The sequence below is a fragment of the Eleutherodactylus coqui genome, chromosome 2, assembly GCF_035609145.1.
Source record: "Eleutherodactylus coqui strain aEleCoq1 chromosome 2, aEleCoq1.hap1, whole genome shotgun sequence".
Lineage (NCBI taxonomy): Eukaryota > Metazoa > Chordata > Amphibia > Anura > Eleutherodactylidae > Eleutherodactylus > Eleutherodactylus coqui.
This window is the reverse complement of record NC_089838.1, coordinates 9,812,440-9,826,211: the sequence shown is the minus strand read 5'-3', so window position 1 is coordinate 9,826,211 and position 13,772 is coordinate 9,812,440. Positions and strand designations below refer to the sequence as shown.

General features: G+C 50.0%; 1 pseudogene; it reads right to left on the bottom strand.

Annotated features, from left to right (window-relative positions):
- Positions 1–602: 602 nt before the first annotated feature.
- On the bottom strand, positions 603–2,813 carry LOC136610147 (E3 ubiquitin/ISG15 ligase TRIM25-like; annotated as a pseudogene).
- Between the last annotated feature and the right edge of the window lie 10,959 nt (positions 2,814–13,772).

Sequence of the window (13,772 nt, the reverse complement as noted above, 5' to 3'; positions counted from 1 at the left end):
AGAGATTGTACGAGGACCACTGAGGAAAATCTTGTCACAAATCCAACGTTGTTTTATGTTGCTTTGAGGATATGGATGTTCCACGATTGAACCGGCTGCACAGAGTCCGACCTGAACCCGACCAAACTGGAACGTCAGTGTCCATCTTCTTTAAGAGAATTCGCCAAACATCTTTCTCGTCTGTGTCATAGCTAATGGGGGCACTATTTCTACTGCGGCAATTGTAGAGGGTAACTGCCCCAGCAGTGATAGTGATTCCCAATATTTATCACTGCTGGGGCAATTATTGAGGGTTCCTACCACTGCTGGGGCAATTACTGGGGGTCACTATTTCTGCTGTGACTATAATTGTGGGGGGCACTATCACTGCTGTGGCACTATTACTGCTGTAGCTATAATTGTTGGGGCACTGATGCTGCTGAGGCTACTATTGTGGGGGGCACTATTACTGCTGTGACTATAATTGTGGGGGGCACTATCACTGCTGTGGCACTATTACTGCTGTAGCTATAATTGTTGGGGCACTGATGCTGCTGAGGCTACTATTGTGGGGGGCACTATTACTGCTGGGGATACTATTGTGGGGCACTATTGCTTGATTACGCAGAATGCTGTGTGACCGAGTCTATGATCCTTCAAGCAGCTCGAACTGAACCCCGTTGGATTCGGAGCACAAGAATATAGCTGTAGCATTCCATCGCACTAACAGCGCACGCATATAATACGCGCAAAAGGTGTCAATGAAAGGACATTGCTCTCACTGTTCCGCTCACGCTTGCCTGTATTTTATTGCGTATGTTATGTGCGTAATAAAGAGCGCAGCATGTTCTATTTTACCGCATATAATGCACATAACAGCCCTATTGTTCTCTATGGGTGCGTTCACAACACAGAGCTTACACAATTACATTACATATGTATGGCGGTTTTATGTTGCCAGGAGACAGGAGAAGGAAAGTGAAAAAAAGAAGAAACCAGCCAGCCGGCGCAGGACAGCGTGAGTAAAACACGTGTACATGTGCAGGCATAACCGTGTAAGAACATGACAATACGCAGGGATACGCAGTCCCCTACTCCGGGAAAATGGTCAAGTGGGCCTGGCTTTGGTTATAATCACCTGCAGCCCCACCTCATTCATCCCATTGGCTGTCTGATCTACCAATCAGGTTGTCTTTCAGTCCTGTCTCTGGTCAGTTTCTATTATGGTTTCTCCCAGTTGTTGCTTCTCCCAATGTTGTAATTGAACCATCATATACACGTAATACAGCATGAAGCGGCTCGGTGAAGGAGGCAGTGAAGGTGTGTAAGTGTCTGATGGGGTCACACAGCTCATAAAAGGACAGCCGCCCGGCCCCATAATCCAGACAGATCCTGAATCTATCACTGGATATAATGTGAGGTAACAGGATCTCTTTACTATCATGTATCACTGAATACTGATTATTATACTTCCTCAAACACCAGGACTTGTTATCATTTCCAATGAATGACTGCTGCCCCCTCCTGTCTATACTGGGGTAACACATCCCCACCCTCCACCCCCATGATCTACTTATCTCCACATCCCAGTAATGTCCTCCTGAGGAGAATCCCCTCCTGCTCATCACCTGATAATACAGGAATCTCTCTGTTGTTTCTGGACGGTTCTGGTTCTGTTGTGTCCCGGTTGCAGTTTTCCGGTTGTCTGATATATGGATATTATTAGCAGCTGTGTTTACATCCAGTAATATATCTGCAGGATCCCCCACATAGATCCCCCTCCTTATACCTCTTATTATGTCACATAATGTGTGTAATGTGTCTGAGATCACAGCCACATCCGGACCATCTACATCTTGGAGCGGTTCACCATGTCCCCCCATGTCCCCATCACCTCCATCATGTCCCCCTGTGTCCTCAGGATCACACAAGTCCCCGGTGTCTGGTTCCTGTAAGACAGTCAGTGGATCAGTCATGTTACACAGCTCCTCCATGTGTCTCATCTTCCTGGACAGCTCGTCCTTCTGTATTTCCAGCTTCTTCATCAGAGCTGAGACTAAGAGTGACTCTTCCTTCTCCTGCCTGGAGATCTCGCTCAGGGCCCTCTTCTCCAGGTCGTCCAGCCGTCTCTTGATGTCTCTACACAGGGCAGTCACTCTCTCTGCTTCTCCAGATGCTTTTTCTTGAGCTTTCCTCCTGCGCTCCTCCAGACTCCGGACTCTTTCCTCAGTCTCCTCCCTCCTTGTGATCAGTTTCTGGAGAACATTTCTCAGTCTCTCCTTCTTCTTCTCAGAGGCCTCATCCAGCATCTCCACCCGATGACCCCGATGTTCTCCAGCCAAACTGCAGGATACACAGATACAGATGGCGTCCTTAGTACAGAAGTATTTTAAAAGTTCCTAATGGACAGAACATTTCCTGCTCCCCAGGTTGGCGCTGGGCTCACATAAGACGTGTTCTGCTGACTTGCTGTGAACTCTCAGGTGTTTCTCGCACAGAGAAGCTTCACAGTGCAGACAGGATTTATCAGCCGGTACAGGAGAGTCCACACAGTAAGTGCAGAAGATCTCGGCTTCCGTCTGTGTCGGAGGAGTAATCAGGAAGTTCTCCACGATGTTACACAGAGCTAAGCATCTCATCAGTGCCGGCCGCTCCTGAGACTCCTCTCTGCATTCAGGACAGGAATAAACTCCAGCCTCGTCCTGTGTATCCAGCACACGATGAATACAGACCCGGCAGAAGTTGTGTCCACATCTCAGCATTACAGGATCTGTATAAGTGCTCAGACAGATGGAGCAGAGCAGCTCGTCTCTCACAGCAGCAGACGCCATGGCTGACAGAGGAAGAGAGAAACGAAACTACTACTTCCTGACCGTCATAGACCTATGAGCAAGTTTTTTTCTGTTGACTGCAGGGCAGGGCTGCACGGCACAAGATCACTATTAACCTGTTAATGGACAGTTGTCAAAATGATACCATGTTTCCCTGAAAATAAGACCCTGTCTTATATTAATTTTTGTCACAAAACAGGCACTGGGTCTTATTTTCGGGGGATGTCTTATTATACTTACCTACCAGGGTCAGTCCAGGTCCCTCCCGCTGCTCTCTGGACCTACGACACACTGAGCCATGGCATTGTTTGGCCAATTTATGAATCCTGCCTCCACAACGCGATGGCTGTGATTGGTTTATCGAGCGCTGCGTTTATTGGCTGAGCAGCAGTCGATGAACCAATCACAGCCATCGCATTAGTTCATCGAGCGCTGCATGGATTGGCTGAGCAGTGCTCAAGAACCAATAGGAGCCATCGCTTCCTGGAGGTGGGATTTATGAATCCCATAACCAAGAAGTGATCTTCTGTGTGTGAACGAGAACTGCAGGATGCACAGCGGAGCTCCATGTGGCAGCAGGAGCACCTGGAACAATCCTGCTAGGTAAGTATTCAATTTTTTAAAAATGTAATGCAGCTAGGGCTTATTTTCAGGGTGGGCCTTATTTTCAGGAAAACGAGGTAGATTCTTTCTGCTGTATATTTAGGGCCTACATTGTGGTCACATATAAAGTGTTGGGTTGTTACTTGCAGTAAATTCCTCTGATATTCCTCTCTTTTAAAAAGAAATTCAATAGAAATCTACTGAAAATAAAGAATTTACAGCAGAGATAAGAGAAGAGATTCACCAAGATCCAAATTCATGAAGAAATCAGACATCTGAGAGGTTCATGAATTATCTTGTTTGTAGAATGCAGCAGGTTTATGTCTATTGGATGGCTGAAGCCATGAAAGGGTTAATGTCTGGAAAGTGTATCATTTTGTCTGGTGTGGTATAAAAGTATAGTCATGTGATGCGTGGTAAGGCTGCCCCTGTCTAGCTTTCTGTTTGGGCAGTCATGGTCAGTCTGTCGGTCTGCTGCGGCTGTTGCTGTTGTCCAGGCCAGAGAGAAAAAGAGAGCGAGTCGATGTAGGACTCAGTCTGCCTGAGTAAGAGAACCGGATGATTAGAAAATGGAAGACTCCATGAGAGAGGGGGTCCGTTGTTCCCGCCTGGGCCTAGCCTTGTAGTGGAACTCCCGTTAGCTTCTATCTCTAGAAAGAAGCGAATGTACCCGGACTGGAAGAAACGAGTAGAAACCGCATGAGTCTGGAGAGGGAGAGAGGAACAAGCGAGAGAAATATAAGTGACTGGCAGGAGACAGAGAGAGAGTTGCCGGGAGAGACAGAACTGACAGATCATTGGGACTGTGGTTGAGTAATGCCCGAGGGTCCTCCCTGATCCAGCACTGTTCTCACAGAGTGTTTACTAGTTAAGTCTGTTGTATTGTTGTTTGTCTAAAAATACTTAAGTCAACGAGCAGAACTGAATGTTACTGGTTCCTGTTCAGAAAAGTGTAGCTTGTGCGTGGACTACTTTATTTCCCGGAATTGACATCGGTGGGATCCACCAAAAAGCATGGAATGTTGGCATCACGAGTGACAAGTTAGATTACAGGTAACCTTGGTTACTATCCCTGTGATCTCCCCCTAGTAGCAACAGGTCAGGTTCTGAGCTACTCTTAGGGAGGAGACGGTAGCCTTGCCCCTTGACAAGATTAAGACTCTAGCCCGCTGTTTCCTCAGCTGAGGGCCTGCTCCTCGGATGCTGCACATACTTTGCAAACTTCTCCAGATGCAGTGCAATGCCATGGCAGGCAGCAGATGGCGTACGCTATTGCTTTATGGACACCGATTGTGCCCTGGTTTCAGCTGAACTGCGGCTGGGGGTATATTCTGAGCGAGTCCTGGTGGATTATCTTCCGCCCATACCCCTGATATTTTCATTATTTGGTTCAGGGTGGGGCCTGAGTGATCTGGCTCATGAATGACAGGAACTGTGAGTGAGAAGATGCGGGCAGGAATTGGAACATCTTCTCCAAGTTGTAAAGTCATCTGTCCATCCGGTTGAAAGGACACTTGTGCCTGTAGTTTTGTCAACACATCCTGTTCCCACAGTGGTTTTGGACAGTCTGGTAGAAACAAAAACTAATGAGTGTCTCCCGAGGTGCATTGCGGTGGTACAATAATACTTATGTCAGGGAGTTATGTGTGTTTAACCCCTTAACGACCAAGGACATGCGAGTACGTCCTGGAGCGTTGAGTATGTCTGAAGAGAGGTCACAGGGCAACCTCTCTTCATACAGCGCGGGCGATTGCGGCTATCAACCGTTTAAATGCCGCTGTCAATTCTGACAGCAGCATTTAAATCCCCATACCCCCACCCCTCCGCGCGGTGAGATCGGGGGAGCCATGCATGGCTGCCTTAGCAGACTGCCTATCATTACATCATACTGCAGGAGCCATCAAAGCATCGCATGTTGTCGTCCCCAGGGGGGCTTGAAAGAAAAGTGAAAATAAGAGCAATAAAGTTTTATTAATTGTGCAAAAAAAAAGTTATAAAAAAGTTTAAATTTCCCCCCCCCCTCCTTTTGCCATATCTATAATTAAAAAATCTAAATCATAAAATAAAAATACATATTTGGTATCGCCGCGTCCGTAAAAGTCCGATCAAAGTAATGCATTATTTTCCCCACACGGTGAACGTCGTCCAAGTGCCAGCGCATCCTCCACCATGTGTGGCACGCTGGGGTACACCTGCCTGCGGACCACCGACCTTTCTAGCCTGAGTGACAGCCACACGCAAAGAGACAGCTCAGGAGCGGTGCATTTCTTTATCTGGCTCCTGCCAGCCTTTATTTACAGTACAAGCAATGTAAACAGAGTCCATATACACACCCCACCTGGTGTTGAGGTTAGGGTAGTCAGGTCACCCCTATCAACCTCTGGCCTTTGCTAGGCCACCAGCCTGCAGCACCTCAGCTCTGCTGCACTGGTCCTTTCTGCCTCTCTCAGCCAACATCTCCCTGGGTGTAGCAGGAATGTACCCTTATATCCAACTTCCTGACCACACCTATGGGCGTTTTCCCTTTTCTCAGGCACCAGAATGCCTGTCTGTTGCCCCCTACAGGCCGTTCTCTGTAGTGCACCTCTACAGTGCAAAGATACTGTACAAAGTTTAGATAAGATATATATTTCCATCTGTTCACTTTATTCTGGATGCACATTGGGGAAATTGTAGGGTTTTTCAACCATTTAGGAGACGTACAAATTTAACATTGATTATTAATAGAGATGAGTGAGTATACTCGCTAAGGCACATTACTCGAGCGAGTAGTGCCTTAGCCAAGTATCTCCCCGCTCGTCTCTAAAGATTCAAGCTCTACCAACCATTCCCGTGGTGACAAGTGTATGTATGCACTTCTGTATGGGCCTTACAATGCACTTTGTAATATACTTTGTGCATTGAATATGAGCCATACAGAAGTTATATACTTACCTACAGGAGTGCCCCCCCCCCCCCCATGTTGATGCTCTCGTCGTCCCTAAGCCTGTGGACAAGCCCGGTACAGTTTGCAAATGCATAGTAGCTGCTGTCAGGCCGTGATTGTGCTTTCCCGTGGGGACTATCAAGCAGCAGATGGTAACTGTTACTTGGAGAGAGGGGGGAAGGTGTGCTGACAGTGTACTTGTCATGGGGGGGAGTGCTGTCGATGTACTTGTCGGGGGGTGGGTCTGTAAGTGTACCTGTCGTGACGGGGGGGAGGGAAGGGGTACTGGTAGTGAACTTGTCGGGTGAGTTGGGGGTGCTGTCAGGTCAGAGTACTTGTGGATTGGGGCTGCTGTTACTGTACTTGTGGGGGGTGGATGGGAGTGCTGCTAGTGTACTTGTCGCACCGTGGGGGGTACTGTCAGTGTACTTGTCAGAGGGTGGGGGGGCTGTTAGTGTACTTTTCAGGGAGGGGAGCTGTTAGTGTACTTGTCAGAGGGTGCGGGGGCTGTTATTGTACTTGTCAGAGGGTGGGGGGGCTGTTAGTGTACTTGTCAGGGGGGGCTGTCATGGCACTTGTGGAGCTGGGGGGGTTGCGGGTGCTGTCAGTGTACTTGTTGGGGGGTGCTGTCAGTGTACTTATCTGGGAGTGACTAGGTGGGGGTGCTAGCGTAATTGTCAGGGGGTGGGGAGGGACGGGGGTGCTGTCATTGTACTTGTCGCGCCGTGAAGTAGGGTGCTGTCAGTGTACTTGTCGTGGGTGGGAGGGGTGTCACTATCACTACAGGGGGCAGTGTCAAGGTGGGGGAGGGTGGCGGCTGGTGTCCCTATTACCACTGAGGCAACTATTGGGGGTTACTAGTACTGCTGGGACAGAAAAAAAAAAAAAAAACTAGTAGTCCCGCGCTCCTTATAGGGATGAAGTGTAATATATATATAAGTAGATATTTTCAATTTTCTATACAAGCACTTACTTCTTTTGGAGGTCTCCTCCTAGGAGACCCCACTTTGTCGAAAAATGAGCCTTAAGAAGTCTCCACCGGTGGGATATCAAAGCCACAGATCCTCAAGATGGCAGACACTGTGTCATCTGGAGGAGACGAAGCGGTGAGGAAGATGCGACTACGGCTGATGGTTGGAGTCTCCTCTGTTCTCTTGTGTAATCATGGTGACTCTTGGTTTCCCTGCAGCTGGATGGAGTCCTGCCTCAATGAGGAGCTGTGGCCCCATACGGAGCTGGAGGAGAGTCTGCACAACGGTGCCACCCTTGTAAGGCTCGAGGGACAGTTAGGAGGGAAAGCCTCATGGGATCTGGGAGCTTTATGTACATGATGGATGGATGATATGTCACCTTCTATGGAGGAGGTTTTCTGGTTAACCAAGATATGTTACAAAGGTCATTACTGGGTCAGATGAGATGGCAGAGAGTGAGTTCTGCCCAGTGATGGACTGGTTGGCAGCAGCAAATGATTGGCTGTAGAAAAATGGCGGGAAATGCCTGTGATTGTCAGGCAGAATCTGGTGGCCTGACAGTGGCTGGTGATTGGGCCAGAGGAACAAGCTGAGAGGAGCAGCAGTGAGATATGGAGGTGCAGGGATGTGGGCCATCATCATCTGGAAAGGAAGCAGCATCCAGGTGTCGGCTCCCTGTTCCTGTCAGCTCCCCTCACAATTCCTGTCAGCTCCCGTCACAATTCCTGTCACAGCTTCAGATCCTCTATGAAGATGGAGGACTTTCTGCAGCGGCTGATCGTCAGCGAGGATTAAGTGGACAGTTAGGAATAGCTGAGGTGATGTCTGGAATCCCCTGTGCTGCAGCTTAGGACTTGTCAGCAGTGCCGGCCAGGAGGAGCTGCAGAGGACATTGTGTGAACACTTGTATCAGATGAGGACTTGTCAGTAGAATACCACCAGCGAAGCGAACGCAGGGGCTGCCTTTACCTTCATCCGATCGTGACTGAAACCTGGCAGCGGGAACAGTGCCCAGCAGATGCCAACACCAGCAGGAACAGTGCCCAGCAGATGCCAACACCAGCAGGAACAGTGCCCAGCAGATGCCAACACCAGCAGGAACAGTGCCCAGCAGATGCCAACACCAGCAGGAACAGTGCCCAGCAGATGCCAACACCAGCAGGAACAGTGCCCAGCAGATGCCAACATCAGCAGGAACAGTGCCAGCAGATGCCAACATCAGCAGGAACAGTGCCACCAGATGCCAACACCAAGTCCTGTACTGCTGTGCGTGCAGGGTACGGGTGAAGCTCTACAAGATGGCGACGGCCCCTCTGCCAAGTCCTGTGCTGCTGTAATGACAGGGTACAGGTGAAGCTCTACAAGTGGTGAGACCCCCGGTAACCAGGTGGTACCCCTGGTTACTGGCAACTGTGTATAGAAGGATTTAGCTTGTGTACCAGTTGGGGGCGATTTCGCACGGCGGTTTTTGTGTTCGGTCTTTTGGCGGGCCGGAGCCAGGAGCGGGTCCATTATGGGGAAGACATGCAAATCTTTCCATTGTACTTTCTGCTCCTGGCTTTGGCTCACAGGGTGCTGGGCATCGGGGCCGTCGTGTGAGCGCCCCCTAAGGTAGATTGGTCAGTTTTAAATGTATTAGTGTTAACTAGAGATGAGCGAGCGTACTCGGATAAGCACTACTCGCTCGAGTAATTGGCTTTATCCGAGTATCGCTGTGCTCGGGTCTAAAGATTCGGGTGCCGGCACGGAGCGGGGAGCTGCAGGGGAGAGCGGGGAGGAACGGAGGTAAGATCTTTCTCTCCTTCTCTCCCGCCCGCTCTCCCCTGCTCCCCGCTGCGACTCACCTGTCAGCCGCAGCGGCACCCGAATCTTTAGCCCCGAGCACAGCGATACTCGGATAAAGCCAATTACTCGAGCGAGTAGTGATTATCCGAGTACGCTCGCTCATCTCTAGTGTTAACCCTTACTAGGCTGTAAAGAAAGGGCGAGTCAGGAAATGAGGGGGAAGGTATGTCTGCTTAACAGTTGTGTTTTATTAATGGTATCATCTCTGAGCTGAGGTAACTGAGCTCTGAGGTAACTGAGCTCTGAGGTAACTAAGCTCTGAGGCAACAAAGCTCTGAGGTAACTGAGCTCTGAGGTGACTGAGCGCTGAGGTAACTGAGCTCTGAGGTAGCTGGGTGCTGCGCTGAAGTAACTAAGCTCTGAGGTAACTAAGCTCTGAGGTAACTAAGCTCTGAGGTAACTGAGCGCTGAGGTAACTGAGCGCTGAGGTAACTGAGCTCTGAGGTAGCTGGGTGCTGCGCTGAGGTAACTAAGCTTTGAGGTAACTAAGCTCTGAGGTAACTGAGCTCTGAGGTAACTGAGCTCTGAGGTAACTGAGCTCTGAGGTAACTGAGCTCTGAGGTAACTAAGCTCTGAGGTAGCTGGGTGCTGAGGTAACTAAGCTCTGAGGCAACTAAGCTCTGAGGTAACTAAGCTCTGAGGTAGCGGGGTGCTGAGGTAACAGCTCTGAGGTGACTGAGCACTGCGCTGAGGTAACTGAGCTCTGAGGTAACTGAGCTCTGAGGTAACTGAGCTCTGAGGTAACTGAGCTCTGAGGTAACTGAGCGCTGAGGTAGCTGGGTGCTGCGCTGAGGTAACTGAGCTCTGAGGTGACTGTTCTGAGGTAACTGTCCACTGTCAGCTCTGAGGTAACCACTGCTTGGTATCTGTCAGCTGTGAGGTAACCACTGTATGCAGACTGTCGGCTGTGGGGTAACCACTGCTTGGTATCTGTCAGCTGCGAGATAACTGACCACTGTATGCAGGCAGTCAGCTGTGAGGTAACCACTGTATGCAGACTGTTGGCTGTGGGGTAATCGGAGGAACAGAGAGGGTTAATAATGGTTACCGGGAGGTTGGTGTTTCCTCAGTGTAACTAGTTAGGTGGTCTTAGACATCCTTGGGGCGCCTCTCTACCCGGATGTGTGGTTACATTTTTGGGATCTAGGTAATAGAGCGGTGTGGGTACGGAGGTAAGAGCTGTGGGTACTGAGGTAATAGAGCGGTGTGGGTACGGAGGTAAGAGCTGTGGGTACTGAGGTAAAAGCTGTGGGTACGGAGGTAAGAGCTGTGGGTACTGAGGTAAGAGCTGTGGGTACTGAGGTAATGGAGCGGTGTGGGTACTGAGGTAAGAGCTGTGGGTACTGAGGTAAGAGCTGTGGGTACGGAGGTAAGAGCTGTGGGTACTGAGGTAAGAGCTGTGGGTACTGAGGTAAGAGCTGTGGGTACTGAGGTAAGAGCTGTGGGTACTGAGGTAAGAGCTGTGGGTACTGAGGTAAGAGCTGTGGGTACGGAGGTAAGAGCTGTGGGTACTGAGGTAATGGAGCGGTGTGGGTACTGAGGTAAGAGCTGTGGGTACGGAGGTAAGAGCTGTGGGTACTGAGGTAAGAGCTGTGGGTACTGAGGTAAGAGCTGTGGGTACTGAGGTAAGAGCTGTGGGTACTGAGGTAATGGAGCGGTGTGGGTACTGAGGTAAGAGCTGTGAGTACTGAGGTAAGAGCTGTGAGTACTGAGGTAAGAGCTGTGGGTACGGAGGTAAGAGCTGTGGGTACGGAGGTAAGAGCTGTGGGTACTGAGGTAAGAGCTGTGGGTACTGAGGTAATGGAGCGGTGTGGGTACTGAGGTAAGAGCTGTGGGTACTGAGGTAAGAGCTGTGGGTACTGAGGTAATGGAGCGGTGTGGGTACTGAGGTAAGAGCTGTGGGTACTGAGGTAATGGAGCGGTGTGGGTACTGAGGTAAGAGCTGTGGGTACTGAGGTAAGAGCTGTGGGTACTGAGGTAATGGAGCGGTGTGGGTACTGAGGTAAGAGCTGTGGGTACTGAGGTAAGAGCTGTGGGTACTGAGGTAAGAGCTGTGGGTACTGAGGTAATGGAGCGGTGTGGGTACTGAGGTAAGAGCTGTGGGTACTGAGGTAAGAGCTGTGGGTACGGAGGTAAGAGCTGTGGGTACTGAGGTAAGAGCTGTGGGTACGGAGGTAAGAGCTGTGGGTACGGAGGTAAGAGCTGTGGGTACTGAGGTAATGGAGCAGTGTGGGTACTGAGGTAAGAGCTGTGGGTACTGAGGTAAGAGCTGTGGGTGCTGAGGTAAGAGCTGTGGGTGCTGAGGTAAGAGCTGTGGGTACTGAGGTAAGAGCTGTGGGTGCTGAGGTAAGAGCTGTGGGTACTGAGGTAATGGAGCGGTGTGGGTACTGAGGTAAGAGCTGTGGGTACGGAGGTAAGAGCTGTGGGTACGGAGGTAAGAGCTGTGGGTACTGAGGTAAGAGCTGTGGGTACTGAGGTAAGAGCTGTGGGTGCTGAGGTAAGAGCTGTGGGTGCTGAGGTAAGAGCTGTGGGTACTGAGGTAAGAGCTGTGGGTACTGAGGTAAGAGCTGTGGGTACGGAGGTAAGAGCTGTAGGTACTGAGGTAAGAGCTGTGGGTGCTGAGGTAAGAGCTGTGGGTACTGAGGTAATGGAGCGGTGTGGGTACTGAGGTAAGAGCTGTGGGTACGGAGGTAAGAGCTGTGGGTACTGAGGTAAGAGCTGTGGGTACTGAGGTAAGAGCTGTGGGTACGGAGGTAAGAGCTGTAGGTACTGAGGTAAGAGCTGTGGGTGCTGAGGTAAGAGCTGTGGGTACTGAGGTAATGGAGCGGTGTGGGTACTGAGGTAAGAGCTGTGGGTACTGAGGTAAGAGCTGTGGGTACTGCCATGAGGGCTCATATTGTGCCGCTCTCATCCATTTATGGTTGTTTTAGTCAGAAATCAGTACAAATTCCTTGCATCCAGGAAATAGAGAGTTTCCTGCAATAGGGCAAGATGCCAGTGAGGCCACCATATTGGAAGCAGGCCCGGCTCATTAAAGAAGGCCCCTGGTACGGCTTATATGTGCATGAGTTAAAGGGCTTCAGCTGTGAAGGGGTTAATAAGTTAATTTCAGTTATTTATGATCCTGAGGTAGTTAAATTGCCAATCACATAGCTGAGGGCAGAGTTGCCGGTCATTTTGATCCCCCCCTTTTTTCAATTTGAAGTTGTCCCCTTTAAGGGTGATACCAGAGAATGAGTCCGTCTCCTCTCAGTGATTTATCATCTATCCTACCCAAGCAGTTGTCTCTGAATGCTGAGGCTCCTGAGCTGCTGGCAGTAAGATATGCATCATGTGACTACATTGGCTTTATTATGGCCCTTCGGTCACGTGATGCATTATTCGGATAACTTCTTATTGATTGGGGTGTTAATCCTTTGGTTTCCGGTTTGGCGTTACCGATGGGATCTAAGGCATCCTACTATTATTTAGGACTATCCTCATTGTTAGAGGAGGTGGGAGGAAGGAATCCCCTGATGTTGGTGTAATACACTACTTAGATGATTGTTGTTTATGGGGCATCAGGGTAAGGAGGGGTGCACAAGTTTTAGAGGGCATGTGGTCAGGATGGAGGATTTTGCGGTGCCGCTGGCGAACGGAAAAAATGGTATGGCCCTGTACTCGGTTGGAATTTTTAGGTATTCAATTGATAGCATTGCGATGGTTTTTCTAATTGCCAATGTCAGGGGTGTATAGTTTATGGGTTTAATTAGTCAGACATTACGTATGAAGGACGATTACATGGAGGGAGCTGCAGCCGTTAGCAGGTCAGTTCTTCTTTGCTTCACAGGTGATTATTATTGGTCGCAGGTATTCCGGCAGGTCATGTGCGCTTGGAAGGCCCATACATCGCATGCGCAGATGTCAGGGGAGCTAAAGCAGGATTTAGTGCTAGGGTTGGTATCTGTGACTGTAATGGTCAGTCAGCCTGGTGATGGGAGTTTGTGGAAGCGGAGGAGTTATCATGAGGTGCTGACATCAGTGGATAATGGTTATGGAGTGATTGTTGGTAAGAGCCGGTCGGCAGGAGTTAGTTCGTGTGGTAGTCAGATTATGTCTAACATATAACCTCTTACTAAGGGTGCATTCACACGAACGTATATCGGCTCTGTTTTCACGCCGAGCCGATATACGTTGTCCTCATGTGCAGGAGCGGGAGGCTGGAAGAGCCCAGGAGCAGGAACTGAGCTCCCGCCCCCTCTCTGCCTCCTGTCCACCCCTCTGCACTATTTGCAATGAAGAGACGCGGGGCGGGGGCAGGGCTAATTCGCGGGCCTTAGCCCCGCCCTCGTCCCGCCTCCTCTCATTGAAAATAGTGCAGAGGGGCGGAGAGGAGGCAGAGAGGGGGCGGGAGCCTCAGTTCCTGCTTCTGGCTCTTCCAGGCTCATCCCCCTGCAGATGAGGAGGACGTATATATCGGCTCGGCATGAAAACCGAGCCGATATACGCTCTTGTGAACGCACCCTAAGGGTTAGAGATGGTCAGTGTGAGATTAATGCGGCTGCTATCTTATAGTCTTGTTTGCGGATGCAGCAATTCAAGGAAGAAGAGTCCAGCATTTAGGATGCAGCTCATATA